Source organism: Symphalangus syndactylus, chromosome 23 (assembly GCF_028878055.3).
Source record: "Symphalangus syndactylus isolate Jambi chromosome 23, NHGRI_mSymSyn1-v2.1_pri, whole genome shotgun sequence".
Lineage (NCBI taxonomy): Eukaryota > Metazoa > Chordata > Mammalia > Primates > Hylobatidae > Symphalangus > Symphalangus syndactylus.
Window position 1 is genome coordinate 46,087,825 of NC_072445.2, and position 24,984 is coordinate 46,112,808.

The window sequence follows — 24,984 nt, forward strand, 5'->3', positions numbered from 1 at the left end:
GCTATAGAACAGCTTGACAACATACTTAGAGTAGATAGAATTCTAAAATGCCACCCATTATCTCTGACCTCTGATTATGCCTATGATTAGGTTATTCAATAAGGCAAAGGTGGTGGGATTTTATAATTGCAATTAAGGCCCCAAATCGGTATATTTTAAATTATCGAAAGTGAGATTATCCTGTTGGCCTTGATTTAATCATTAGGATGTCCTTCAACAGAGGGCTTAGACTTTTTTTGATGTATCTCTTACTGGCCTTGAAGAAGCAAGCGGCCATGAGTGTTATGTCTCCAAAGAAATGAATTCTGCCAACGATTGGAATGAGTTTAGAAGCAGATCCTTCTCCAGTGAAGCCTCTAGATGACAATGCACTGGCCAGCACTTTGTTTACAGCCCTGTAAGACCCTGAGCCCAGGGCCCAACTGAACTTTGTTTAGATTCCTGTGGCGCAGAAAGTGTGAGATAATGCATGTTTTGTTTTAAGCTGCTAAGATTGTGGAAATTTCTACAGAGTCACAGAAAACTAATAAAATACTCTACTGATGAGGCTGGGAGAAAACAAGCACTCATATACATGGCTAATGGGAGTGTCAAATGTTAAAAGCCCTATAGAAGGGAATTTGTCTGTATCTGACGAGGCGTTTCTTTTTTTGTTTTGAGATGGAGTTTCCCTCTTGTTGCCCAGGCTGGAGTGCAATGGCATGATCTCAGCTCACTGCAACCTCTGCCTTCCAGGTTCAAGAGATTCTCCTGCCTCGGCCTCCCGAGTAGCTGGAATTACACGTGCCTGCCACCACACCCAGCTAATTTTTTGTATTTTTAGTAGAGATGGGTTTTCACCATGTTGGCCAGGCTGTTCTCGAACTCCTGACCTCAAGTGATTAGCCCGCCTTGGCCTCCCAAAGTGCTGGGATTACAGGCATGAGCCACCACACCTGGCCCTGACAAGGCATTTCTACAATAACATGCACATTGACTTTGGATGTAGCAAATCCACTAATAGGAATTTACTCTAGACTTTCTCACTGTAGCATTATTTATAATACCTAAATACTGGAAATAACCTAATCGCACATCTACAGGCAATGAGTTGAATAAATTATGGTATATCTGCACAAGGTAGTACTATAGAGTCATGAAAAAAATTTAAGATCTCTGAGATGAACAAATTTCTGGGATACATCCTTAAATGAAAAAAGCAGAGTGCCCAGAACTTTGGGAGGCCGAGGCTGGCAGATCACCAGGTCAGGAGATCGAGACCACCCTGGCTAACACGGTGAAACAGTCTGTACAAAAATACAAAAAACAAAATTAGCCAATTAGCCAGGCGTGGTGGAGGGCGCCTTTAGTCCCAGCTACCACTGCACTCCAGCCTGGGTGACAGAGCGAGACTCCGTCTCACAAAAAAAAAAAAAAAAAAAAAAAAAAAGCAGAGCGGAAGAGCATACATACTATTCTGCTTCCTTTTTTTTTTTTTTTTTATTTGAGATGGAGTCTCACTCTGTCACCCAGGCTGAGTGCAGTGGCACCATCTCGGCTCACAGCAAACTCTGCCTCCTGGGTTCACGCCATTCTCTTGCCTCAGCCTCCCGAGTAGCTGGGACTACAGGTGCCTGCCACCACACCCGGCTAATTTTTTGTATTTTTAGTAGAGACGGAGTTTCACCGTGTTAGGCAGGATGGTCTCGATCTCCTGACCTCGTGATCCGCCACCTTGGCCTCCCAAAGTGCTGGGATTACAGGCGTGTGCCACCGCACCTGGCCTCTACTTCTTATATAAGAAAGAAATAAGACACTAAGCGCAGTGGCTCACATCTGTAATCTCAGCAATTTGGGAGGCGAAGGCAGAAGTATCACTTGAGGCCAGGAGTTTGAGACCAGTCTGGGCAACATAGGAAGACCCTGTCTCTACAAAATAATAATAATAATAATAAAGTAAATAAGTAAGTAAAATTAGCCAAGTGCAGTGGCATGTGCCTGTAGTCCCAGCTACTCAGGAGGTTGAGGCAGGAGGATCACTTGAGCCCAAAAGTCTGAGGTTACGGTGAGCTATGATTGTACCAATGCACCCCAGTCTGCATGGCACAGAGAGACCCTATTTGTAAAAAAAAGTTTTTAAATGAAGGAAAGAAAGAAAGAAGAATATGTATATGTATTTGCTTATTTAAAAAAAAAAAAAAAAGGCCAGGCACAGTGGCTCACGCCTGTAGTCCCAGCACTTTGGGAGGCCGAAGCGGGCAGATCACCTGAGGTCTGGGGTTCGAGACCAGCCTGGCCAACATGGTGAAACCCCATCTCTACTAAAAATTTTTTAAAAATTAGCTGGGCGTGGTGGTGGGCACCTGTAATCCCAGCTACTTGGGAGGCTGAGGCAGGAGAATCTCTTTAACCCAGGGGGCAGAGGTTGCAGTGAGCCGAGATTGCACCATTGCACTCCAGCCTGGGCAACAACAGCGAAACTCTGTCTCAACAGAAAAAAAAAAAAAAAAAAAAATGCCGGGCACAGTGGCTCAGGCCTGTAATCTCAGCACTTTGGGAGGCTGAAGTGGGCAGATCACTTGAGGTCAGGAGTTTGACACCAGGCTGGTGAACATGGCAAAAACCCGTCTCTACTAAAAATACAAAAATTAGCCAGGCATGGTGGTTGACACCTATAATCCCAGCACTTTGAGAGGCCTAGGCAGGCAGATCACGAGGTCAAGAGATTGAGACCATCCTGGCTAACATGGTGAAACCCTGTCTCTACTAAAAATACAAAAATTAGCCGGGCATGGTGGTGGACGCCTGTAATCCCAGCTACTTGGGAGGCTGAGGCAGAAGAATCGCTTGAACCCAGGAAGCAGAGGTTGCAGTGAGCCAATATCGTGCCATTGCACTCCAGCCTGGGTGACAGAGTGAGACTCTGTCTTGGAAAACAAAAATCAAAAAACACATGGCCAGGCATGGTGGCTCATGCCTGTAATCCCAACACTTCGGGAGGCCGATGTGAGCAGATCACTTGAGGTCAGGAGTTCAAGTCCAGCCTGGTCAACATGGCGAAACCCTGTCTCTACTAAAAATACAAAAAATTAGCCAGGCGTGGTGGTGTACACCTTTAGTCCCAGGTACTCGGGAGGCTGAGGCAGGAGAATTGCTTGAATCCGGGAGGCTGAGGTTACAGTGAGCTGAGATGGTGCCACTGCACTCCAGCCTGGGCACAGAGCCAGACTCTGTCTAACCACCACCACCACCACCACCAACAACAACAACAACAAAAACCCACAGAGAAAGGCTACATCTGAAACTAATGAAAAATAGAAAATGTTTGTTGTTGCTTAAGAGAGTGTGGAATAGGATGGGAGAATAGTGCTGGGATTGTAGGCGTGAGCCACTGTGCCCGACCCAATTTTTCACTTTTGAACTATTAAATGTTTTGTAAAATGCAGGGTTTTTTTTTTTATGTTTTGTTTTTTGAGACAGAGTCTTACTCTGTCACCCAGGCTAACAGAAATGGCACGATCTCGGCCACTTCTGCCAACTTCAAGCGATTCTCCTGCCTCAGTCTTCTGAGTAGCTGGAATTACAGTCACTCACCACCACACCCGGCTAATTTTTGTATTTACAGTAGAGATGAGGTTTCCCCATGTTGGCCAGGCTGGTCTGGAACTCCTGACCTCAGGTGATCTGCCCACTTCGGCCTTCCAAGTTGCTGGGATTACAGGCATGAGCCACCACACCCGGCCCAAAATGGTTAATTTTTCTTAGATTCCAGATTCGGTTTTTAAAGTAAATGGCTACTGCCCCTGGCCAAAATGCAGTTTATTTTGAAATGTTTATTTAAAAATAAGATGGGCCCAGCACTTTGGGAAGCTGAGGTGGGTGGATCACTCACTTGAAGTCAGGAGTTTGAGACCAGCCTGGCTTATATGGGGAAACCCCATCTGTACTAAAAATACAAAAATTAGCTGGGTTTGGTGGCAGGTGCTTGTAATCGCAGCTACTCGGGAGGCTGAGGCATGAGAAGTGCTTGAACCCAGGAGGCACAGATTGCAGTGAGCTGAGATCACGCCACTACACTCCAGACTGGGTGACAGAGCGTGACAATGTCTCAAAAATAAATAAATAAATAAAATAAAAATAAGATGGATGGATGGATAGAGACAGGAATGTATAGATAGATGCAATAAAGAAGATATATTAAAATGTTGACGGTAGAATCTAGGCAGTGGGTATACAGGTGTTTAGTGTAAAAAACATTTAGTTTTTCTCCATGCTTGAAATATTTATTTTTAAATGTTGGAAACCATTAAATACTAATGGATGAAACAGCAAACCCTAAAACAATCCTAACTGTGTAGCAAATTGATAATGTAACCACACAAAGAAAGTAATTTACTCAAGGGCCGGGCGCAATGCCTCACGCCTGTAATCCCGGCACTTTGGGAGGCCGAGGCAGGAGGATAGCTTAAGCCCAGGAGTTCAAGACCAACCTGGGCAACATAACGATACCTTGTCTTTATAGAAAATACAAAAATTAGCCAGGTGTGGTGGCACACACCTTTATCCCAGCTACTCTGGAGGCTGAGGCAGGAGGGCAGGGCTTCAGTGATCTGCACTCCAGCCTGGACAACAGAGTGAGACCCTGTCTCAAAAAAAAAAAAGAATTTATTCAAGTATATTTTGAACACATAATTCTGTAACCCCCTTAGTGGGATGTATTATAAGCAAAGTTTCAGAGAAATTTTGAACTTTTCTTATCTGATATCTCTGCTGACTTCATGATAAGAAGTTAGCTGGAACTCCTGTGTACAGTAAATAGCAGGCCAACAGAATTCTTCCTGAACTAGCCTGTTTAGATTCAGTTTCAGAATGTTAATAACCTTATTCACAATAATTTACCAAGAAATATTCATGGCATGTAGTTCCATGAAGAATTTTGTACTACCCACTAGGTGGCAATGCTATCTAATGTAATTAAAGCAGATCTTTAATTTGAAAGACTCATTCATCTAACAACCTATAATGATCTTTCTTACCTACTGAGCAAACTAGACTTTCATTAAACATTAAACATTACATTTCATTAAACATTTCATTTCATTAAACATCACGAAGAACGTAATGTTCTTCGGAATTTTAATAAAAAAGAAAAAAAGATACTATTTCCCCACACAAGGAATATATTAAATCAAACTCAGAATCATTGGATTGGTAGGGACCTCCAGAAATCAGCTAGTCCCTTTGTCCACCTCCAAACAGAATAACTCTCCTACTCTATAATTTTTTATTTGCCTGGGAAAGATGACATTTCTCAAAGTTCTATTCCAACATTTAGCATAAAGTCATGTGGTTCATTCAGTCATTCTTCATAAAGTAGACGATTTCTGAGCAATTACCATTTGCCAGGTAGGGGGCTAGGTATTGGGGGTATGATGGTGCCACAGACACAGTCCTGCTGCCCTCAAAAAGCTTATTGTCGATTTCCCTGGCCATTGGCCCTCTTGGGAAAATGGAAGCATTGGTGTGGGTCCTAGTGGCATGGTTTGTTCTACTCTTCTCAGCTCAACCAGAGGAGAAATCCTATAAGAAAGGGAGGCCCAGTGGGGAAGAACAGAAAAGTATGTTTAATTGTTATTAGAAGACAATGTGAGAAATGCAAGAGAGTAGGTAAAAGGTATGAAGGACCCGAGAGAAGGAAGTCTTAGAAGTAGGTAGAAAACTTTCCCAGACGAAGCGACATCCAAACTGACATGTGAAGGATAAGTAGGCGCTAGACAGGCAGGGGCCAGATGAAATGGGAGGAGAGAGGGAGGGCTATGCATGTTGCAAAAGTTGGAGGGAGAAGAATAGCGTCCTATTTGCCTCTGTATCCCCAATGCTCAGCACCACGTCTAGCACACAACAGACTTACATTAAAGAGAATGAACTAATTCTGACCCTTACTCTGGTGCTATCACAATGTGACCCTGGAAAGATCACTCCACTTCTTGAATCCTTGCTGTCCTCACTCTGAAGGTGAAGGAGACCACTCAGGGAGACTGTGGAGAAGGAGGTAAGAGGTCTCAGGACAACCATGAGGACCACTGATACTTAAAAGACAGGCAGAGAAAGAAGAGGTAGCAAGGGAGGCTGCAAAGCAGCTCTCACGATCCATGCAACTGGATCGTGAGAGGTGATAGAAACCAGGAGAGTGTGGCATCTTGCATGTGAGGATTTTAAGAAATAAGCAGGCCAGGCACAGTGGCTAAGGCCTGTAATCCCAGCACTTTGGGAGGTGGAAGTGGGCAGATAACTTGAGGCCAGGAGTTCGAGACCAGCCTGGCCAACATGGCAAAACCCTGTCTCTACTAAAAATACAAAAATTAGCCGGGCGTGGTGACACACACCTGTAGTCCCAGCTACTCAGGGGGCTGAGGCACACTAATCACTTGAACCAGGGAGGCAGAGGTTGCAGTGAGCCAAGATCATACCACTGCATTCCAGCTTGGGCAACAGAGCAAGACTCTGTCTCAAAAAAAAAATCAACTGTTAGAAGTCAAGAAACAGTAAATATGGAAAAAAGTCAATTATTAATAAGAAGTTGCTGTTGGACTTTGTAAGAGAAGGTCAGCGATATGGGTACAAGGATCACACTGCAGTGGATTGCAGATACAGTAGCGAGTTAACCTATGGAGTCAGCAAATACAGAAACCCCTTTAAAGAAATCTGGCAGTGAAGCAAAAGTCAAGAGATGAAAACAGTTAAACATGCTTGAGCATGTTCAGTTGCTGCTGGAAAGGAGCCACGAGATAGGGAAAGGTTGAAGGTGGTGAGGGAGAGGCAGATAAGGCTGTGGAACAAGTGTGGCATTTGAAAAGGCAGGAGAGCACAGGAGTAAAAAAAGGTGGACTGGCGGAAGGATATCCAGAGGTATGCTGAGCTTATTAGACACCCACCCAGGGGATAATTTTAACACAAAAACCTCCACTCTATGACAAAATTATCTTCAGAAACAATCATGAAGAAAATAATAAAATTCCAGAAAGTAAATGCAGAAAGTGACATTTTTCTGTTTTTGAACTCTATACATATATTATGTGAGTAAAAAAATTGTTTAATAGAAAATCACAAGCTGGGCATGGTGGTATGTGCCTGTAGTCTCAGCTACTCAGAAGGCTGAGACAGGAGGATCCCTTGAGCCCAGGAGTTTGAGGCTGTAGTGAACTATGATCATGCCACTACACTCCAGTGTGACAGAGGAAGACCCTATTTCTTTAAAAAAAAAAAAAAAATTGCAATAAAAAAGAAAATAATAATGCATTAATACTTTTGTGTTACAGGAAAAAGATAAAGTTTAGGGAATAATACTGAATCATACTACTGATAAGAACATGTTCATGAGTCATTAGTTTTTTTTTTGATTTTTTGTTTTGTTTTGTTTTGTTTTTGAGATGGAGTTTTGCTCTTGTTGCCAATGGTGTGATCTTGGCTCACTGCAACCTCCGCCTCCTGGGTTCAAGCGATTCTCCTGCCTCAGCCTCCCAAGTAGCTGGGATTACAGGCATGCACCACCACGCCTGGCTAATTTTGTATTTTTAGTAGAGATGGGGTTTCTCCATGTTGGTCAGGCTGGTCTCGAACCCCAGACCTCAGGTGATCCACCCACTTCGGCCTCCCAAAGTGCTGGGATTACAGGTGTGAGCCAACGATCCTGGCCTGAGTCATTAGTTTTAAACAACAATAATAAATGTTACTATTAACAACTTTATTCAAACTCAGTAAAATATTTCAAGTATGAACTAAAATTTTTACTTTCCAAACAAAATATCACAACTTTCAGTTCACACTCTTTGTTTTAAATTTTAAGCACTATATATATCCCAAGTGGTCACATACAAAATGACAGAATTGAAATAACTCAAGTTCTCTTTCTCCACCTTTACAGTCTCTGTGCTTTCATTGTTTATTTTGCATCTAGTGCATGAAAGCAGAAATAGGCCAGGCGCGGTGGCTCACGACTGTAATGCCAGAATTTTGGGAGGCCAGGTTGGGTGAATCACCTGATGTCAGGAGTTCGACAGCATCCTGGCCAACATGGTGAAACCCCATCTCTACTAAAAACACAAAAATTAGCCAGGCATGGTGGCAGGTGCCTGTAATCCCAGCTACTCAGAAGGCTGAGGCAGGAGAATCAATTACTTGAACCTGGGAGATGGGGTTGCAGTGAGCAGAGATGCGTCACTTCACTCCAGCCTGGGTGACAGAGCGAGACTCCATCTCAAAAAAAAAGAATACCTGAGGCTGGGTAATTTACAAAGAAAAGAGGTTTATTTGGCTAACAGTTCTGCAGGCTGCACAGGAAGCATGGTGCCAGCATCTGCTTCTGGTGAGGGCCTCGGGCTGCTTCCATTCATGGGAAAGGTGGAGGAGGTGAAGCTGAGATCTGCTGTGTGGAGATCACCTGGTGAGAGAGGAAGTGAGAAAGAGAAAGGTAGGGGAGAGGAGAAGGTGCTGGGCTCTTTTTCACAGCCAGCTCTTGATGGAACTATAGAGTGAGAACTCACTCCCCCACCACCCCACCCAATTAATCTATTCATGAGAGATCTGTTCTAATGATCCAAGCATCTCCCGGTAGGCCCCACCTCCAACACTGGGGACCAGATTTCAACATGAGATTTGAAGGAGTCAAACATCCAAACAATGGCACACATATATGAAGACAGTAACCACTGCAATTGTGCAGAATTGACCAGCAAAAGACGTTTTCAGGCAGTAGTAATGGCAATGGCTGCTGTCGCTGGCTGCAGCAGGGAGGCGAGGCGGGGGCTGCAGACACCATGCAACTGGTGGGAGCCCCACCCTCCTGGGCGGGGCTACAGCTGCCCAACTGTGCCTGTGGATGGAAGCCTCCCTGTGCTCTTGGAGGGGGCCAGGAGAGGAGGCAGGATCTGCCCTCTTGGGTGCAGCTGCAACCGCCCAACCTGTGGCTGCAGACCTGGGCCTCCCACTTCACGGAGCAAGCAGGAGCCGGGGAAAAGCAGGAACCCCGACCCTTCCGAGTTGGTGGGGCAGGAGCTTTGCCTGTGCAGCTGTGGCTGCCCTCCCAGGCTCAGGACCTGGGCATCTCTGCAGCCTGCACCCTCGGGAGCCTGGGATGTTCCCTCCCACGAACCACGCTCCCCTTGGGGGCGTGGGATACCCCCCTTGGCCCCGCCCAATCCCTGCAGGCTCGGGGGTGTCTGCTCTCGCCGCCTGGCCTCTCTGCTCCTGGTGCCAGCTCTGATCTCCTAGCGGGGTTGGGGCCCAGCCCCAGGGCCATGAACAGCAGCAGCAGCCAGATTAATTCCTGGACGAAAGTGGGGCGGGTCCCCAGTAAGGCCCCACCTTCAGGCCAGGGAGGGCCTGAAGGCTGGGAGCCAGGCTGCCAGTCCCGAGGACCAGAATGGGGACTTGTGGTGCCTTTTTCGGGGCTGCCCATGGTTGCCTATGAGCCAATCGGCATGCACTTCCTCCCCTCTGAGGTCCGTAAAAGCCCTGGGCTTAGCGGGAGCAAAGCAGAGGACGGCCAGAGAAAGAAGAGGACAGAGAGAGGAGGAGACAACCCGCTGTGCAGATGAGTACTCTGCTGTTAGCTGGAGACAACCGGACGACCAGCTCCCGAGAGGGTGACTCACTTTTCTGAGAGCTGCAGAGACTGCCGGCAGAGAGGAGCACTGTCTCTGCTGAGAGCTTTGGTGAACTGCAGAAACGTCCAAGCCATCTGTCGGCAGAGAAGAGCTATTCTCTCCAGGGCCTCCTCCCTGCAGACAGCTGAACACCACACCGGACGACCTGCCTACAGAGAGGAGCTACCCACTCCCACTCCTCTGAGCTGCTCTAACACTAAATAAAAAACTCTTATTCACTCTTCATTTGTCTGCGTACCTCATTCTGGACGCACCATGGCCACAGATGTTTCTGGACAGAAAAATCAACTTCCCTGAGATCCTGTAACAGTATCTTATCCGCCATGCTTTATATGGCAACCAATGGTTTTTATGATGGTTTTATTATGGCTATAGTTAAGAGCAGATAAATCAGTTTTGTTTTAAAATCTCAACGGACATCACATATCTAATTGCCTGCACCTGCAGCAGAGTGCTCCAACCCCTCTTCCCCACGGTAGGCCACTCGAGCTTCAGTTGTGGCAGAAGGAAAAGCCTAAAGGAAGATAGCAGGGCAAACTTGGCCTGGTGGTAGGAGCAAGGTCAACCATCAAGAATGAGAGGAAACTCGTACTAGGTCACGACTGCAGCTGAGCGTGCATTTCTTTAGGGCCCTCACAGACTGCAAGAAAGATGCATGTGGGATTATATTGCAAGGATGCACAGGGCCCAGAAATAGGATAGACTCCCTCAGCAGCTGACCAGTCACTCTGTACCCTTGTACTTCTAAAACTGAGGTTAACGAGAGCCCTCAGAAAATTGAATAACCCTAGTTTTGGAGAGCTCACTTTAGGAGATCCCATGAACATTTGTACTCACTAAAAGAAAGTCCGATGGGAGGGGTCAGCCGATATTCACTGCAACAAGCATCCCTATTGGGTACAGTTCCCCATGGACCTCTCTGGGTGGGAGGAACTCACTTTGAGCTGGGCTGCCTTGACTCCTGACTGGGGCAGCCAGGTTGGCTTATAGCAAGCAGCGCAAACCACAAGCGTTTCACCTAGAAAGCTTAGTAGTTAGGACTACAGGCTTGCCAAGAACGGAGAGTGCAATGGAGTGCTCTTAAACTTGGTAGAAATGGCTGCTGTGGAGAGAGGGAGAAAGAACCAGAAACTATGGGATTAAGGGCCCAGTGAGTGTTGAAGACCATAACAAAAGAAAAACTTTAGACAAAACAAATGTAACAGTTTACTTGAGCAAAGATCAATCTGCACATTGGGCAGCCCTTAGAACCAAAAGTTCAGAGAATACAGTTCTGCAACCTGGGTATTATTTATAGAAAAAGGCTGAAGAGGTGGGGAGCGATGGTTCACACCTGTAATCCTAGCAATCTGGGAGGCTGAGGTGGGCAGATCACTTCAGGTCAGGAGATGGAGACCAGCCTGGCCAACATGGTGAAACCCCATCTCTACTAAAAATACAAAAATTAGCCAGATGTGGTGGCACACACCTGTAATCCTAGCTACTACTCAGGAGGCTAAGGCGGGAGAACCCTTGAACCTGGGAAGCCGAGGTTGCAGTGAGCCAAGATTGTGCCACTGCACTCCAGCCTGGGCAACAGAGTGAGACTGTCAGATAAATAAATAGCCAAAGACAGCAAAAACAAAGAACAGACACTGGTTGTTTCACAGTTACTTTCCTTGTAAAGGTTAAAGCAGAGGGGACTTCCTTGTCATGCCGGCTAAAACTGGTCTATTTGGGGATTTGGATTTCCTGATTTCTTGGAAGGTCAAGCAAACAACTTGATTTTGTCTTGGTGGCGTGGAATTATTTTTACTTTGTATTTTTGAGACAGTCTCACTCTGTCACTCAGGCTGGAGGGCAGTGGCGTGATCTCCACTCACTGCAGCCTTGGCTTCCAGAACTCAAGGGATCCTCCCATCTCAGCCTCCCGAATAGCTGGGACAACACGTGTGCACCATCATGGCTGGGTAATTTTTTTATTTTTTGTAGAGATGGAGTCTCCCTATGTAGCCCTCGCTGTTCTCAAACTCCTGGGCTCAAGCGATCCTCCCACCTTTGCCTCCCAAAATGCTGGGATTACAGGCCTGAGCTACAGCACCTGGCCAAGGTGGCCTGGAATTTTAGCATAAGTGACTCCATTTTGGTTTGATCTACTGAGGCCTAGTGAAGGAGCTCAGTCTAAATCAATGGGCTCCTATAAATTTAATTTAATAACCACAAGTTTCTTTAACTATAGCTTAGAGTAATTTTTTTCTACTATGACTTCAGTGGGGAGGGAAGGCAAATTATAACTGCTCTCTAAATCAGGAGGTGGCAAACTTCTTTTTGTAAAAATTCGGATTGTAAATATTTCAGACTTTCTGAATCGCATACTGTTTGTTCATTCATTTGTTATAAGCCTTAAAAATACATAAAAAGCATTCCTAGCTCCCAGGCAGTACAAAAACAGGCCTTGGCTGGATTTGGCCTGAAGACTGTATTTTGCTAAACTTACTAGATAATACATCCATTAGAGATAGTAACGTTTCTTTTCTTTTTTTTTCTTTTTCTTTTTTTTTTTTTTTTTTGAGATGGAGTCTCACTCACTCCAGCCCAGGCTGGAGTGCTGTGGCTGGATCTCGGCTCACTGCAACCTCCACCTCCAGGGTTCAAGTGATTCTCCTACCTCAGCCTCCTAAGCAGCTGGGATTATAGGCATGCGCCATGACACCAGGCTAATTTTTGTATTTTAATAGAGACAGGGTTTTGCCATATTGGCCAGGCTGGTCTCAAATTCGTGACCTCAAGTGATCTGCCACCTCAGCCTCCCAAGGTACTGGGATTGCAGGTGTGAGCCACGGCATCTGGCCGAGTAAAGTTACTTTCTACCATTCCAAGAAAGTCTATTTTCTTGAGAAAAACTGGATAAATAATTTAGAAATTGGTTTGTGAATCATTTTCTTCCTACCTGAATGAAGAGGGAGTTCTAGTGGCAAGCAAGGTGTAGCTACATAGACTTATGAAAATAACTAAGACCTTCAGATGAAGGGAGAGTTAAGGGAAGTTACATGATTTCTTATTTGTGTTATGCATTTGCTCAATGCATTTTTCTTTTGGGAATTTATGAGTTAGATATGAAGTATACCTTTGGTAAACAGATTTTAAAAATTCAACGAAAAGAAGTAAAATCTATCCCATGACTTAAGACTCCAAAAGTGTTTAAGAAAATTAGAAAAGCAAGCTCTAGTTTAAATTTTGAAAAATCTCAGTGTGAGTACAAAGTTTTCTTAGGAGCTCAGAAATGTGAAAGGTTTATACAAAAGATGAAAGAAAGAGTATCTTTCCCAAAACCTACATGAACAGTGTTTGAAAACCTAAAACCAAAAACAAGCTGAAACTTAAATCTTCCTCCTTAAAAGGAAGTTTTTTGGGAAGTAATGATGGGATTGAGTGCAGTTAATTATTAGGATTAGGTTAGGACTGGCTGCATAATTTTTGGAACCCAGTGCAAAATGAAAATTTGAGTCCCCTTGTTAAGCAAAAAGTGTTGATAACTTCAAGATGGCAACAGCAGAGCATTGTATGGGGCCTTCTGAGCGAGAGCTCAGTTCACATGCTCATGAAGGAGGTGTAAACCAAAAATAAATTCCAAGGCCCCGCTGAAAGGTGCCGGGCAGAGACCAAACTACACCGGTCGCGGTCAAGAGATCTTTATTGGAGGTATCGAGCAGAGAAGGAAGAGGAGAGAGAGGGCTGCTGATGTGCTGGGTTTTATATCCCTTGGGCCTACGTGGATTGGGCTAGGGGCGGGCCCAAGGGAAGGCAGGAGATGCTTCTTTCTGATTGGCCCTCCTTTGGCGGGTTCAGACAGTGCCCGGTCAAGGAGGGGAGAAGAACCCGGAACCAGCCCCATCTTAAGGTACGGCGCCATTTAAGGTACCCCATGTTACCTAACATTCCTCCCTTTTTGTTTTCTTAAATGGGGGAAAATGGGTGTCGTGGTTCATCTGGCTGCTTCCTGCTGAGTGGGGGCGCTGTGGGGAGGGGGCACAGGGAGAACTGTCAGGGTTATGCATAGGGTACAGTATGAGTATGAGGCCAAGCAATAGGGCGCTATACATGAAGACTTCGTTAGACGTGAAGTCCATGAATGTTCCTTGTCCTCCAGTGCCGTGAGCCAGTTGAGGGGCAGGGATGGGTTGGCGATGAGCCAGCTGTCTGAGCAAAGGGTGTTTAAGCTTGCTGTAGCCATCTGGGGTACTAGGGGTAGAGTTTGGTCTGCCCGAAGAGAAAAGAAGATGGTAGTTAATTTAGGGTGTGAGGGCAGGCCTACCCCCTCCCCCCCCAATCCTGGGTATCTGTTGCTGGTCGTTGGCCGTTTAAGAGGTCAGCAGGGTGTGAGACTGTCTCTGGAGTCTGCCGTGTCTTCACAAGTCGCTAGGAGCTGGTAGTTTCTGAGGAGAAGCTGGTTAAAGGTTTGGTTAGAGATGGACTGAGTTTTGAGGGAACGGGAAATAGTTATGGTTTGAGTTGGATATGCCCAGGCATTGCTGGGATATATGCCTCCTGTAACTGACTGGCCCCAGACCTGGTCGGCGGGGTTGTCGATATGTATGGCTCAGGAGGAGGCATTGTTTTTAGTGGTATAATATAGGAAGGGGGTGTGTTTGTTGATGTGGGAGCCAGACAGTGAAGTGGAACATGTGGAAGAGAGGGTCCCAGCTGTTTTCTATCATAGTGAGAATAGGGCTGGGAAGAGGGCCCCCCAGCGGAGGAAAGTGTAAAGATGTGAGAGGCGGAAAGCCAGAGAAGAGGACTTAGGAGATGCATGAGAGCGGGGCGTAAGCAGTTTGGTTCTTCGTGTGGTCCGGGTTGGTAGCCGGTTTCAACCGGTTGAGCGGCGACCGGAAGATGAGGTGGAGGGTAGTGGTATGGGGGGGTTCGTCGGCCGGATCAAAGTCGGGAGCGGAAGGAGAGGTTGGTAGCTTGAGAGCAGCGATAAGATGTTGCGGCTTGCATGGGAGGCAGAGGTTCGGTTTATCCCATAGAAGAAAGAAGCCATGAACGTAGGGGATCTCTGCCCATTTTCCTGTTCGCTCACAGTAGTTGTAGAGATCCCGGAGAAGGTTGGGATCAAAGGACCCATAAGTGGGCCATCTGTTTTGGTTGTCTAGGGGGTAGGTGGGCCAGTTTTGAGTGCACAATTTAATGAGGCATGTAGGTTTGAGATCAGCAGCCAAACCCAGGGCTGATAAGTTATTTAAAAGGCATTGTAAGGGAGAGTTGGCTGGCAGGGATGCAGAGGCTCCCATTATGGGAAGAGGGGGTTTACGGAAATATATGGCAAAGGGCTGGGCAGGGCGTCCCCTACCAGCCGATGACCATGCTGTGAGTCAGACCCTTTGAGTCGGTCGTCACCGAAACGAAAAGACTGAGGGCCTCTAGGAGGCCGAGGGCCGTGGGCCACCTGGTACCAGGATTTTCGGAGCGAGAAAGGGGAAGGGGCCCAGGTCTGGTGAGTGAGGAGGAAAAGGAGGGAACCCTGCTCCCTGGAGGCCGAGTCTAATACAGGATTTACGGCAGCCGTGTGGGCGGCCGAGGAGGGAGCCGGTCGACTGGTGTCGGACACTGGAAGGGGAGACTTACCGAGATGAGGCTGGTGTTGGGCGTAGAGGTTGGCAAACAGGAAAATGAGCGAAGACCGGCCGGGGTCTGGACTGAGCCCGAAAGGGATCGGGGTCCCACCGAGGGGGGTGGGGAGTCCCGATCCGAGTCACGGCACCAATGAAAGGGGCCGGGCGGAGACCAAATTACACCAGTCGCGGTCAAGAGATCTTTATTGGAGGCATTGAGCGGAGAAGGAAAAGAAGAGAGAGAGGGCTGCTGGTGTGCTGGGTTTTATATCCCTTGGGCCTACGTGGATTGGGCTAGGGGCGGGCCCAAGGGAAGGCGGGAGATGCTTCTTTCTGATTGGCCCTCCTTTGGCGGGTTCAGACAGTGCCCGGTCAAGGAGGGGAGAAGAACCCGGAACCGGCCCCATCTTAAGGTACGGCGCCATTTAAGGTACCCCATGTTGCCTAACACCCCCAACCACCTGAATGGACTTCCTCCTAGGCCAGGGCACTCTAAAATTCAACCTGAAGGACTGGTTCAGGCCATGACAGGAAGTGAGGGTTAGACGTGCCTCATTACACCTCTCTGTCATTAATATCAACACAGACCTTAAGTCTGATGAGAAACATTTATAATCTATTCTCTCTGAAGCCTGCTACCTGGAGGCTTCATCTGCCTGATAAAACTTGTGGTCTCCACCACTGCCTTTGAGATGTACCATCTTTCTGGACAGAACCAATGTATAGCTTAAATGTATTTGATTGATGTCTCACACCTCCCTGAAATGTGTAAAACCAAGCTGTGCCCCGACCACCTTGGGCACATGTTCTCAGGATCTCCTGAGGAAGGATTGTGTCACAGGACATGGTCATTCATATTTAGCTCAGAATAAATCTCCTCAAATATTTTACAGAATTTGACTCTTTTAGTCGACAGAGGCCCTCAGCCTCTCAAGAATGCCCAAATCCTGCCTCAGCCCTGCCATCTCCACTTCCTTTGAGGTTCTAGAAGGAGGTTTGCAAGATACAACAGCATGTAAGATACCACAGCAGGTACCCCTTTATTTTCAAGTGGGTTCCTGTAACTGCCTCTTTAGGGATCTTGGTTAAGCTATGCTGCAGCACAAAATTTAGGCTCAGGACATAAGTAGAGTCTTTCTGCCCAGCAGAATTGAGGATTCCTGAAGGTTTAGAGAAATAGAGGAGAGAAAAAAGAGCAAATGTCTCTGCCTAGAAGGCACCTGCTGTCCCAGGAGAAGTAAAAGGGAAAAGTGTACTTTAGTGACCTCTCCCTGTAGCAGAAGTGTGCCATTCACTATTTTAGAATCTAATCAGATTAGCAGCGCCTCTTCTAGGATGGGAGCAAAGATGGAGATTGGAAAAGAAAGACTTTCTCCTGTTTCTTCTTCGCCCTACTGTGAGGGAAAGGGCTTTTAAAACTACATTTGTATTTTAAAAAATAAACAGGATGAGCAGTATTCTCCGCTGTTTTGATGCAGTTAGCATAAATGCTAAGAGATAACAATGAGCAAGGAAAATAACCATTTATTTTCCTTCATCTTTTTTGTAAAGCAATATTTAGTAATCTGCAGTTTTAGCAAAGAAAAAAATTGAAATTCAATTAATGAGTATATAAGAATAGGCCAGGTGTGGTGGCTCACACCTGTAATCCCAGCACTTTGGGAGGCCAAGGCGGGCGGATCACTTGAGGTCAGGAGTTCAAGACCAGCCTGGCCAACATGGAGAAACTCCGTCTCTACTAAAAATACAAAATACAAAAATTAGCTGGGCATGGTGGCAGGAGCTTGTAATCCAAGCTACTCAGGAGGCTGAGGCAGGAGAATCGCTTAAACTCAGGAGGCAGAAGTTGCAGTGAGCTGATATGGAGCCACTGCACTCCAGCCTGGGTGACAGAGCGAGACTCCCATCGTCTCAAAAAAAAAAAAAAAAAAAAAGAGTATATAAGAATACCAAATAACAATGCAGATGTTTGAAAAGTGAATTTAAGTGTCTAGAACTAGACAAAACACAGGCCTACACCAGAGGCATTTGAACCAGAGCAACTCCATCTTGAATAGGGCCTGGGTAAAGTAAAGCTGAATCCTACTGGACTTCATTCCAGGAGGTTAGGCACTCTAAGTCATAGGATGAGATAGGAGGCCAGCCCAAGATATAGGTCACAAAGACGTTGCTGATAAAAACAACATGTGATAAAGAAGCTGGCTAAAACCCACCAAAACCAAGATGGCGATGACAGTGACCTCTGGTGGTCCTCATTGCTCATTATATGCTAATTATAATGCATTAGCATGCTAAAATACACACCCACCAGCGCCATAACAGTTTACAAATGTCATGGCAATGTGAAGAAGTTACCCCATATGGTCTAAAAAGGGGAGGAGCCCTCAGCTCTGGGAATTGCCCACCCCTTTCCTGGAAAACTCATGAATAATCCACCCCTTGTTTAGCATATAATCAAGAAATACTAAAAGTATAATTAGTCAAGCAGCCCATGCTGTTGCTCTGTCTATGGAGTAGCCATTCTTTTATTCCTTTACTTAACAAACTTGCTTTCACTATACTGTGTTGACTCACCCCAAATTCTTTCTCACATGAGGTCTAAGAACCCTCTCTTGGGGTCTGGATCAGGGACCCCTTTCTGGTAACACCTAGAATACTAAAGAAATAGGTATATGTGCTCTGGGTCGCCGTAATTATTCTGAGAAATTATAGGACACATAAAGAGAAACCAAAAGACTGAGGGGGAAAAAACTCAACATTTTTTTTTTGAGACTGAGTCTTGCTGTGTGGCCCAGGCTGGAGTACAGTGGCACGATCTCGGCTCACTACGACCTCCGCCTCCTGGGTTCAAGTTATTCTCCTGCCTCAGCCTCCCAAGTAGCTGGGATTACAGGCACATGTCACCACGCTCAGCTAATTTTTGTATTTTTAATAGAGATGGGTTTTCACTATGCTGGCCAGGATGGTCTTGATCTCTCGCAGACCTTGTGATCTGCCCACCTCGGCCTCCCAAAGTGCTGGGGTTATGGGCATGAGCCACCACTTCCAGCCCTCAAAAAAATTTTTTTTTTTTTGAGACAGAATCTCGCTCTTTTGCCCAGGCTGGAGTGCAGTGGTGCTATCTTGGCTCACTGCAAGCTCCGCCTCCTGGGTTCACGCCATTCTCCTGCCTCAGCCTCCCAAGTAGCTGGGACTACAGGCACCCGCCACTGCTCCCGGCTAATTTTTTTGTATTTTTTTAGTAGAGACGAGGTTTCACTGTGTTAGCCAGGATGGTCTCGATCTCCTGACCTCGTGATCCACCCGCCTCGGCCTCCCAAAGTGCTGGGATTACAGGCGTGAGCCACCGTGCCTGGCCAAAAATTTTTAAAAAGAGGAGAACGTTTAATCAAAATTGGAATTAGTAAACTTGGAATTGGCTGTTGGTAAATTGTGAACAAACACCACTGTACAAGCACTTTGCAAGGACTTATGTAAGATGAGATGATAATAGAAGCACCCTGTATGTTCTGTGAGCAAACCCTTTCAATTGAGACTCTTAAAAATAAAAATGAGGGGGGGTGGGGAGACACAGTTATGGTGGTAAATCAATGAATAACAGAAATAATTCCAGCAAAATGATTAGCAAAACTCATCATGTCCTTGGAGACAAGATGAAGAAACGTGATAGGTGACTCAGCAGTTTGGACAATCCAAACAGAGTTAATGAATTGATACATCAGGGACAACTTGTCCAAGAGTCTCTGTGACATCTCACAAAGCTCTGCCCTATCACTGTCCTGTTTGGCAACATTATCAGTAATTTTTATGCTGGCACAGAGGCGTGCTTATCAGGTTTAAAGATTACCCAAAACTAGGAGGGATAGCTAACATAATGGCTTCACTAAAGATTCACAATTACTTCCACAGGCTGGAATCTCAAAACACATTTTTTTGGTTTGTTTGTTTGTTTGTTTTTTTCAAAAACCAGAGGGTAGTGAGCAGGCTTGGTTGCAACTCATAAAACAAAGAAAAAACTTGAAGTTTCTTTTTGAAATGAAGATGAAGTATAGGATGGAAAAAATTAAAGTTTTGATTGATTATGCGTTAAAAGGAACCAGCTCTATAATGCAGCTGTTGAAAAAGTTAATACTGCTTTGGACAAATCATTAAAAACAATAGTGGTCATTTATTGAGAGGGAATTATGAACACTGGCTCTGGAGCTAGACTGGCTGGGTCACACTGGACAAATTCATCTCTTTGTGACCACATTCCTCCATTTTTAAAATCAGGGTGATATGGTTTGGCTGTGTCCCCACCCAAATCTCATCTTGAATTCCCACATCTCATGGGAGGGACCCAGTGGGAGGTGATTGAATCATGGGGGCAGATCTTTCCTGTGCTGTTCTCGTGATAGTGAATGGGTCTCATGAGATCTGATGGTATTATAAGGGGGTTTTTCCCTGTACAAGCTCTCTTCTCTTGTCTGCCACCATGTGAGATGTGCCTTTCACATTCCACCATGATTATGAGGCCTCCCCAGTCATGTAGAACTGTAAGTCCAATAAACCTCTTTCTTTTGTAAATTCCCCAGTCTCAGGTAAGTCTTTATCAGCAGCATGAAAACAGACCAATTCAGGGTGGTAAGAATAATACCTACCTAATAGAGCTCTTTTGAATAACTCAACAAGATAATACATATAAAAATTTAGAACAGTGCTCAATAAATGTTAGCTGTTATTGTTCTGTTCCAGACACTTTACACACATTTGTATGTGTATGTATGTGGTTTTTTATTTAATTACATGTATTCATTGCAAAGTAATACACATATTAAAACAATACCAAAAGGTATACACTGAAAAATTGTCCCTTAATTATCAGTCCTTCTACTGAGAGATTAAATTAAAATGCACCTTTCATTTTTATGTACTAATGGGTGCATAGACTGCACAATGCTCTGCACATTTTCCTCCCCACATTTTGTGTATCTTGGAGACATTTCCCTGTCAGTATATGTAGATCTATTCCATTCTTCGGTTTTGTTTTGTTTCCCTCTAGAGACATGGGGTTTCACTATGTTGCCCAGACTGGTGTCCAGTTCCTGGGCACAGGCGATCCTCCTGCCTCAGCCTTCCAAGTAGCTGGGACTACAGGTGTGCACCACCACACCTGGCCTATTCCATTTTTTTTTAAGCTGCATAGTATTCCACTGTGTAGATGTGCCATAATTTATTTACCAGATCCCCAAACCACAGTTATTTAAGTTCGTATTCAGTCCGTTTTTTTCCACAGACAATGCTGCTATGAACTTCCTTGTAGCTCAGATACTGGAGTCAGATTGTCTGGGTTTAAATACCTGTGCTGTCACTTATTAACTGTGAGCACGGGTAAATGTCTGAGCTTTACCAACCTTGACTTCATAAAGTGTAAAATAGGGGTAATAATAGTGCCAAACTCATAGGGTTCTTGTAAGGATTAAATGGAGAGTACCTTGCTTGATGCTCCTACATAGTAAGCTCTCAATGAACATAAAATACTTCCCTTTTTAACTTTCCAACTTTACATACATTTGAATTTGTAGAGTGAATTCTTAGAAGTAGAATTACAGATTCAAGGGTGTTCATTCAAAACTCTGGCAGATAATATCAAATTGTCTTCTGTGTTGGATCATGTTTTCCTCTCTAGATACACACTCTACCTGTCCTGACCCTGCTCTGTACTCTAGGAGGTTATAAATCTCTAGCATCCAGTGTCCATTCAGGACCTCTGTGAGAGATGGGAAGGCAGAAGGAAAGAGCCCCAGGCCTCTGTTTCGCAATGGCTACATTCCCTTACCAGAAGCCAGCTTCCATTAAGCAGCTCCTCGCCAGTGGCTACTAAGTCCACCATGTTCCTTTTTAAAAAACATATTTTTATTTTTTAATAAGACAGGGTCTCTCTCAGTTGCCCAGGCTGGTGTGCAGTGGTGCAATCACAGCTCACTGTAGCCTTGACCTCCTGGGCTCAGGTGATCCTCCTGCCTCAGCCTCCAGAGTATTTGGGACCACAGGTATCTGCCACTACATCCAGCTAAGTTTTTAAAAAATTATTTGTAGAGACAGAGTCTCCCTGTTTCCCAGGCTGGTCTCAAACTCCTGGACTCAAGCAATCCTCTTCCTTGGCCTGCCAAAGTGTTGGGATTACAGGCATGAGCCACCGAACCTAGTCCCCACCATGTTTCAAGAAAAGCTCTCTCCCTTTGCCCAGTCAGTCAGATCGGGTAGAAACTGTTTCCTGCAGTTGCTTGTCCCTGGATCTTTCACCAGCCCTTGCAGGTTCCCCTAACCCTGAGCGTATCTCTATAAATAATCCTTTTGTTAAACTTCCCTCAGTTACCCTTTCAACATGCCGTCTGATGGCACACTATCCAATTCACACTCTCACTGCTTCACTATGAGAATATTTGTTTTCCCACACTCTTGCTGATATTGGCATGTCAAATATTTTAAAGGTTTTATATAAAAGACTCCTTTAATTTTTTATTTTTTCTGGGCACCAGTGCCATTATTTATCTTTTATCACAAGTAGTGTTTCCTTTTAAACTTCAGTTTCTTAAAGGCCTTTGCATAAGTATAGATACTTATTATTTCCTCAATATTGTATTAGTTCAATTAAAAATATCAGAAAATTCAGCCAAAATAATATGAAGACATTAAAAACTTTATCCCAGGCCGGGCTCGGTGGCTCACCCCTGTAATCCCAGCACTTTGGGAGGCCGAGGCAGGCAGATCATGAGGTCAGGAGATCGAGACCATCCTGGCTAACACGGCGAAACCTTGTCTCTACTAAAAATACAAAAATTTAGCCAAGCGCAGTGGTGGGCACCTGTAGTCCCAGCTACTCAGGAGGCTGAGGCAGGAGAATGGCATGAACCTGGGAGGCGGAGGTTGCAGTGAGCTGAGATCGCGCCACTGCACTCCAGCCTGGGTGACAGAGCAAGACTCCATCTCAAAAAAAAAAAAAAAAAAAAAACTTTACCCCAGTAAAATTTTTTAGTTGTGATGATGACTTGTGGCTGTGTTTTTTAAATGAGAAAAACCCTTATCTTTAGAGATATCCTCTAAAATAATTACAAGTGAAATGGTATGATATATTAGATTTACTTCAAAATTCTCCAGAAAAATAGACAACAGAGTGTGGGGAATACATAGAAGAAGACTGGGAAAATGTAGGTAATTGTTGAAAGCAGGTGATGGGTATGTGGTGTATCATTATATCCACTGTCTGCCATTCTGTTCCCATTCATTATCTCCACCTTTATGTGCTAAAAGTCCCAAAATAAGAAATAAACCAACAAACAAAGCCAATAGCAACAATAAACAAAGAAATAAAAAGACAACTAAACATCCAAGTTGAGGAGAAGGATAGCCAGTGAGATCCTCAGGTGGGGCAGCTGCTCCAGCGCTGCCCAGCCAGGATCAAGGTGACCGTCACCTTCAACAACCACAGGAGGCCACAGCTCTCCAGGTTCCACCAGCTCTACAGTGAAGACACACAACGGCAAATCAGGGAGACTTTCCACTTGGTATTTAAGAGAGAAGAAAATGTTTGTAAGTTTCTAGAAGGAGGATTATTAATTGGAGGATACGACAACAAACTGATTTCTAGACCTCACATAATAACATATATTGTCTTCTGTGTGGGTTCTTCGAAAGTGAACTTGGTGTTTTAGATCTAATTTGAGTATTTGTGGAAAGATTAGGCAAGTGTTTTTGAAAATGTCTGTGAACTGGATTTCATCTTCCATGTGGCTCACATTATTCTTGTAGAAATGATATTGGGGGAATGGTATTAGAGACTGTATTAGTTTGTTTTCACACTGCTATAAAGACATACCCGAGACTGGGTAATTTATAAAGAAAAGACATTGAATTGACTCACTGTTTCATATGGCTGAGGAGGCCTTGGGAAACTTACAATCATGATGGAAGGGGAAGCAGGCACGTCTTACATGGTGGCAGGAGAGAGCTAAGAGCGAAGGGGGAAGAGATCCTTATAAAACCATCAGATCTCATGAGAACTCACTCACTATCATGAGAATAGCATGGGGGAACCTCCCCCATGATCCAATTACCTCCTTCCCTTGACATGTGGGGATTACTGGTCCCTCCCTTGAACTGTGGGGATTACAATTTGAGATGAAATTTGGGTGGGGACACAGAGTCAAACCAGATCAGAGACCAACAAGAATGAGCTTGTTACACAAATTAATGTCCAAAATAAGCTGAAAAAAACAAAGGTTGGCTTTACAGGAACCTAGCAGCCCATGCTGTATCAGCTGTATAGAATATAAACCTTCCCAAGAGTCCAAGAAACATTAACACTGGTGACATCAGTATAAAAGTGCCAAACCTGCCCTCTTTTAGACAAAAAATTTAAAAGACTATTTTCAGTAAAATCCAGGGGAAAAGGTCATCCAAGTTTACCTTGTAGTCGTTTACCAAAAATAAAGGAGAGTCTTAACTTTTGCTCTTGGATTTAAGTCAAGGTACTGTACAGAAGTTATATAAAATCGGTACGTGAAGTTCAATGTACCTTTTCTTGTTCAGTGATTTTTAAAGAAATCAAATAGTTCCAGTGTGATTTGTTTTCTTTTCTAAACTGTCTTTCTATGCCCACCAAAGCCATTCCTTATATATTGGCTACTATGATATTTTGAAAAGTGTTTGTGATATTTCGTTATGTATCACCCAAAACATTGGTATTTTGTATGGATTACAAGTGCAGCATTCCTTAAGTCTTTCTGCTATTTGTCACGATTGTCCCTTAAAGAACCAAGTGTATATTGTGTGAAAATATTATGACTTTTTTCCTTTTTTCTTTTTCTTTTTTTTTTTTTTTTTGAGACAAAGTCTCACTCTGTCACCCAGGCTGGAGTGCCATGGCGTGATCTCAGCTCACTGCAACCACCACCTCCTAGGTTCAAGAGATTCTCATGCCTCAGCCTCCCAAATAGCTGGGATTACAGGCGTGAACCATCATGCCCAGCTAATTTTTGTATTTTTAGTAGAGACAGGGTTGGCTAGGCTGGTCTCGAACTCCTGACCTCAAGTGATCTGCCTACCTGGACCTCCTAAATTGCTAGGATTACAGGCATGAACCACCACACTTGGCCATGACCTTTTCTCTTAGTTTAAATAAACTCCAATATAAAAATTCAAGTGAAACAATTTTTATAGGTCTATAACACAATATTATCTGCAGTCCATTAGATTAGGTATGGCTGTGAACATTTAATCATAACTTTCAGTTGCAATTTTATGTTCACATTATATTTAGATATCTCTCAATATTTTTAAAAGAAAATTTTCAACCATATATGGCTGGTCCACAGATTTGCCACATCCTCTTTGTTTTGAAAATTTTCAAATATATATGAAAATGGATAGAATATTATTATGAAAGCCTGTATACTCTCTGCCTAGATTCAACAACTGTCATCATCTTGACACATTTATTTAACGCTCTGTATATCGTTTTTTAAAACTGAACCATTTGAAAGTCATTATGACACTTTTGCTTCTTCTAGTTCCTCTCCCTCCTCCTGAGTTTTTAGTTTTGTTTTCCGACTTCCTATACGTGGGTTCCTTTTTCTAACAACCTTACATAGCCTTCTTAAAAAGGAGAAAAGTCCTCTTAACTTTATATTCATCTCCAGCTACCACCATCTGTCTCTTTCTTTCTCACAGCCCACTTTCTCAAAGGAGAGTCCACACTGCTGTTT

At 44.5% G+C, this 24,984-nt stretch overlaps 1 pseudogene; it reads left to right on the plus strand.

The window, feature by feature from the left end:
- The first annotated feature begins 16,174 nt into the window (after positions 1-16,174).
- Positions 16,175-23,664, plus strand: LOC129473168 (AP-3 complex subunit sigma-1-like; annotated as a pseudogene).
- Positions 23,665-24,984: the final 1,320 nt, after the last annotated feature.